General features: G+C 39.6%; 1 non-coding gene across 1 annotated transcript; it reads left to right on the top strand.

Moving 5' to 3' along the window:
- Nucleotides 1-2,600: 2,600 nt before the first annotated feature.
- On the top strand, nucleotides 2,601-2,706 carry LOC140817618 (small nucleolar RNA R71). Its single transcript, XR_012114831.1, has one exon. It is a non-coding gene; the product is annotated as a small nucleolar RNA R71 (small nucleolar RNA).
- The last annotated feature ends 3,759 nt before the right edge of the window (nucleotides 2,707-6,465 follow it).

The raw sequence follows: 6,465 nt of genomic DNA, 5'->3' as shown, positions 1-6,465 counted from the left end.
TCAGCAACACCACCTTCAGTTCTGCAAACAGTCATCAAAAGAAGGGCCGAAAATAGAGAAGTCATCCATAAAAATTTCAAGAAAAGTTTCTATCATATCATGGAATATAGCGGTCATGCAACGCTGAAATGTGGCAGGGGCATTACAAAGACCAAACGACATGCGGCGAAAAGCGAAAGTTCCATAAGGATAAGTGAAAGTAGTTTTCTCTTGGTCCTCAGGTGCAATGGTGATTTGATTATACCCCGGATACCCATCTAGAAAACAATAAAACTCATGACCCTCTAACCTCTCAAGCATTTGATCAATAAAGGGAAGGGGAAAGTGGTCTTTTCGGGTGGCATCATTCAATTTCCTATAATCAATGCACACACGCCATCCCGTAAAAGTTCTGGTGGGTATTAGTTCATTATTCTCATTTGTAATCACAGTAATCCCACTCTTTTTTGGCACACACTGAACCAGACTTACCCATGCACTATCAGATATAGGATAGATAATACCTGCATCCAGAAGCTTAATCGTTTCTGCCTTTACTACCTCTTGCATCTTTGGATTCAATCTTCTCTGAGGTTGCACAAGAGGTGAGTACTTGTCTTCCATCAAGATCTTGTGCATACAGACTGATGGATTGATCCCTTTGATATCCGCCACCTTCCACGCAAATGCACCCTTGTGCGCTTTCAAAACCTCCAACAATTTGTCTTCCATCACATCTGTCAAAGCAGCAGAAATAATGACAGGTAAAGTGTTATTCTCACCTAAGTACACGTACTTGAGGTGTGGAGGCAACGGTTTTAGCTCAAGTGTCGGTGGCTCCTCGATGCTTGACCTTTGAGGGGTCAAATCTCTTCGTTCTCCTAGATCCTCCAGTCGCATCCTTATTGGCTTTCTCCATGGATGGTTGGCATTAAAGTGTGCCACTATATCAGCTTTTTCTTCATCAAATTTCTCTTCTCCCAATTCAGTAGTGATGGTGGCCTCCAAAGGGTCCCTAAGAGCATCCTGCACATTGTGAGACACAAGAGAGTCAAAAGCATCAATTCTAAAACAACTATCAGAATGCAGTGAGTGCTTAAGTGCATTAAAAACATCAAAAGTAATCTCTTCCTCGACCACTCTCAATCTCAACTTCCCTTCTTGCACATCAATCAGTGCCTTGCCAGTTGCAAGGAACGGTCTCCCCAAAATTAGAGGCATCTCTGTATCCTCCTCCATGTCGAGAACCACGAAATCCGCAGGGAAAATGAATTTGTCCACTTTCACTAGCACATCCTCAATCACTCCGCGGGGGTACTTGACAGATCTGTCAGCCAGTTGCAAGGACATCCTCGTCGGCTTAGGCTCTCCCAACCCGAGTTTCCTAAACACAGACAATGGCATAAGATTAATACTTGCACCAAGATCACATAACGCTTTATGAGAAACAACATCACCAATCATGCAAGGAATAGAAAAACTCCCTGGGTCTTTAAGTTTCGGTGGGATTTTGTTTTGCACCAAAGCGGGGCAATTTTTCAGTTAAGTTCACTGTCATGTGATCCTCCAACTTTATCTTATTGGCTAAAATATCCTTCGAAAATTTAGCATAACTAGGCATTTGCATTAAAGCATCGGCGAAGGGAATATTGATATGCAATTTTTTAAACACCTCGAGAAACTTACCGAATTGTGCATCTAGTTTTGATTTTTTCAATGCTGCAGGGAAAGGTGGAGGAATAACAATTTTAGGTTGTGTAATGGGTGCTAGTGTCGAGTTAGAAGACTTACCTTTAGATGTCGCAGTTTGCTCATCTGCGGTTTGAGTTTTCTCTTTTTTCCTTGACTCCAAAACTTTCCCACTCTTCAACTCGATGGCCTTCACTTGCTCTTTTGGATTAGTCTCTGTGTTACTTGGCAAGGTGCCTGGTTCTCTAATTGCTATCATCTTCGCTAACTGACCAATCTGATTTTCATGCCCCTTTATCGACGCATCCTGATTTTGAAATCTAGTTTCAGTGGATGAAATAAACTTAGACATCATTTGCTCCAAGTTGGACTTTTCTTCTCTAGGAGGATCGGATCTGTACATCGGTTGTTTTCCATATTGTTGTCCTCCCTGCGGTCTATTCTGACTGTTTTGACCGCCCCATGAAAAGTTGGGATGTTGCCTCCACCCAGGATTGTATGTGTTCGAATAAGGGTCATGCCTTGGGCGGTTTTGGACTCCCACTTGGTTCACTGGTGCCTCATTTTGCACATAGAATGGATTGTCATCTTGACAGTCCTTCGCATAGTGTTCTCCTCCACACTTTTCACAGAATATCTCTTGAAGACGCATCGCCGTGCCACCCACATTCAAGCCGTCTATTTTCCTGTTTAAAGCATCAAGTTGTGCAGTAATAGCAGAAAAATCAGTTACCTGGTGCACTCCTGCACTCTTCCGCTGGTTGTTTCTTTCAGATTGAGGATGATAGCTGCTAGCAGCCATATCCTCTAACAATTCATATCCTTCCTCCGCGGTCTTTCTCAACAGGTTTCCACAAGCAGCCGCATCTATCATAGTACGGTAAGGAGTAAGCAAACCATAATAAAATGTTTGAACGACTAACCCAAGTGGTAACTCGTGATGTGGGCATCTTCGTAGTAGATCCTTGAAGCGTTCCCATGCCTCATATAGAGATTCCTGATCAAATTAAGCAAATGTTGTAATGTCTGCCCACAGCTTCATGGTCTTGGAGGGAGGGAAGTATTTGATGAGAAAAGCTTTCGCCATGTCGTCCCACGTAGCGATCGAACCTACAGGCAAACAATTTAACCACGCTTTAGCTTTATCACGTAAGGATAAAGGAAATAAACGCAACCTAACAGCATCAGAAACTCCATTGAATTTAAAAGTATCGCAAATTTCAAGAAAATCCACGATGTGCGTGTTTGGGTCATCCATTGCAGTTCCTCCAAATTGGACCGTGTTCTGAATCATCTGGATTATGGCTGGCTTGATTTCGAAGTGATTTGCCCGCACGATAGACCTCACAATGCTAGGGCGTGCACCCTCCAAAGAAGGCTGGGCATACTCCAGCATCGGTATGCGGCGTGGTATCTCAACTTGTCTATTGTCACGCTGTTCCTCTCCACGCTCTTGCTCGTGTTTTTCCATTAGTTCTTTAAGTCTTTGTTGTTGTCTCCGCCTTCGGAAAGTTCTTTCAATTTCAGGATCAAACTCAAGCTCCACGTCAAGTGACTTTGGCATGCACTAGAAGGGATATCTGTAAAACAATATGGAGTGTTAGCTCAAGACAAATAAAATAATGCTAAAGAAAATAACCAAAAAAATAAATTGTAGATTAACAGTCCCCGGCAACGGCGCCAAAAACTTGATCGAGCAAAACTTGCACAGTAAAATCCCCAATAAAAATATGATTTTGTATGCTCAAAATTAATCGCTAGTGCACGATGTCAAGTGATAATATAGTGTACAAGAGTACGAGTATCGTTCCACTGAAGACTGTGTTTAACAATTATTATTTTCAGTTATTTAACATTTAGCAACGAAAATTGAGTTGTGTGATTATTCCTACTATACTCAATTAAATATGCAATTAAAATGATTCAACAAGTAATGAATGAGAATTTAATCTAAAATGTTGAGTTAAAATTCAATGAGAAATGGATTTGTTGGGAATCTCGGTTCACCTACCCCTCGTTTATTAACTAATTCATTCGATCGTGATTTACGCTTCCGACAAGATTTCCTAATCTATTGAACATACTCTCTCGAGCTATGCCAAACTAATTATACTCAATGAAGTAATTAAATGTCTTTAATTATTTATCAAGAGCAAATTGCATTTCGATCTATGAAATCCCCTAGTTTTCGACCCTAAGGACTATGACTATCGGCACGTATCCAATTTCAGGAGATACTCTGGCATAATTTGATGAACGGTTCAGTGGTATTATCATCGAACTCATTTCATTAGGAAAAGATTATTCTAATCGCAAAATTGCTTTATAGGTTATGCGAGCTCTTCCCAGAGAATCAGACGTAAAGACTATAGCAATGCGAGAATCCAAAGATCTGAACAAATTGGAACTTCACCTCTTCACCGACCTTAAAGCGTATGAGTTCGAGCTTGGGATACGAACTGAAGAAGAACCATTTACCTCTCAACAAACGAAGGCATTGGCAGCTACCACAGTGTCTCTTCCGGTCGAAGAGTCCACAAGTAAGAAATTGGCCAAGCAATTAAGCAATGAAGCCACATCTTTATTTGTTAAAAAATTCAGTAAATTCACGCATAAAAATCAACCACAGATGAATAAACCTCACTTCAACAAGGACCATACTGATGATGGTCAAGCTTGTTTTAACTGTGGAAAGAAAGGATATTTTATTTCAGAATGAAACATGCCAAGAAAAGATGAAAAAAATATCAAGTGACAGAAGGCGAGTTAAAGACAACAAAGGCTTCATTAAAAAGAAAAGTCAGCGAGTCTTAGTTGCAGAAGAAGATAAAGGCAATTGGGCTGAATCCGAATCTGAAAAGTCCATATCTGAAGAATTTTCAAGTGAAAGCGAAGATGAGAAAGTAGAATGTCTCATGGCTAAAGAAGATCAAGAATATACCGATGAAATGATATTTGACTTTAACTCTGATGAAGTCACACGAGAAGATCTTCTCACCGCACTTCATGACATGGTAAATGAGTTTAAGAGGCTATCACAGTAGTTCAATGAAGCCAAAACAAAAAAACAAAACTTGGAAAACAAGTTAACTCTCTCTAGCTGTTCACAGCAAAAAGAGGTTGAGAGTTTGAGAGTATAGTTAAGTCTGTTAACGGCTGAGAACGATGACTTGTGAAGATTGTTCCATGCCACGTTAAAAGAGAATAAACGGTTGATAAATACAGTCAACACTTGGAACAAGTCCTCTGTTTCTCTTAACAAGATGGATGAATGCAGAAACCAGTCGGAGACAAAACCGGACTAGGCTATAACATTAATGAATGCAGCACTTCTGGAGCATCAACTCAACCGCTACTAGAGAAAGACAATTTAAAACCAATTAAATTTGTCACATCTAGTACGGTATATGAACATGATAAGACTAAAAATCAAATAACTCAGAATGTAAATCTTGAAAATAATAGAAGGCGATGTGGTTTAGGATACGTCAAAATTGAGAATGCTAACGCCAACCGATCATGGCTTAGACGCAGGCCAAATACAACCGCTCACAATGTTCAGATGGGCCAGCAGAAAGTCAGGGTCAACTGGAAATAATTCAGAAACTAGACCTAACCATTACCACAACAGCCGACCTGTTCAAAAGAGGTACCGATTGAGTGACAATGACAGATGGTCGAAACAACATACTGGAAAATAAAAGGCATTGCATACACCACTTGATTATGCACGCGATAACACTTACTTTAAGACACATCATGAAAAATCCTTCAGGATAATTCAAGTGTGGATTCCTAAAGGACTAATAAACTCGAGACCCAAATAGAAAAGAGTACCAATCTCTTATTTCAATAATGACAGGCAACAAAGAAAAAGGATATGGAAGAATCCATCTGGTTCCTGGATAGTGGCTGCTCTAGACACATGACTGGAAACAAAGATCTTTTATCAGAAATAGTCAACTACAGAGGTCCAACAATCACCTTTGATGATAATTCTAAAGGTAGAGCTGTGGGTAAAGGTAAGATTATCCACGTCAAAGTTATGATTAAAGATGTGCTTCTTGTAGAAATTCTATGTTATAACTTGATAAGCATAAGTCAACTATGTGACAAGGGTTACACCGTTGTATTTCAAAAACTAATATGCACTGTTAAAACCACAACTGGTAATATCATGTTGACTGGTCATAGAGAGCAAAATACAAATAAAGTCAAATAGAATGATGATATATAATAATGCACCTACCTGTTTTATTGCCTTGAATGGAAATAAAAATTAGCTTTGGCATAAACGACTCAACCATCTCAACTTTAAATCTATTGCTACTATTAACAAACTTAAACTTGTATCTGGTTTGCCTAACATTGACTTTTCCAAAGATAGAATTTGCAATGCCTGTCAATTAGGAAATCAAGTTCGCTCAACATTCAAAAGCAGAGGAAGAAACTCATCAGCAAGATGTCTGGAACTTCTTCATATGGATTTATTTGGACCAATACCCGTAACGAGCTTAGGGGGAAAGAAATACACTATCGTAGTAATTGATGATTTCTCCAGATTTACATGGGTATCATTTCTAAACTCCAAAGATCAAACCGCTGATCAACTAATCAAGCTGCTCAAAAGACTTCAGAATGAGAAATGCGAAGCAATTGAAAGAATCAGGAGTGACAGAGGAACTTAATTTCTAAACCAATTCTTGTCATCCTATCTTGAAGATCATGGCATAAAGCATGAACTATCAGCGGCTAGATCACCTCAACAGAACAGAGTAGCTGAAGGAAGAAACCGCA

Source organism: Primulina eburnea, chromosome 16 (genome assembly GCF_022965805.1).
Source record: "Primulina eburnea isolate SZY01 chromosome 16, ASM2296580v1, whole genome shotgun sequence".
NCBI classification, from domain to species: domain Eukaryota; kingdom Viridiplantae; phylum Streptophyta; class Magnoliopsida; order Lamiales; family Gesneriaceae; genus Primulina; species Primulina eburnea.
Note: the sequence above shows the minus strand (reverse complement) of the source record. Positions and strands in the feature narration are given on the sequence as shown.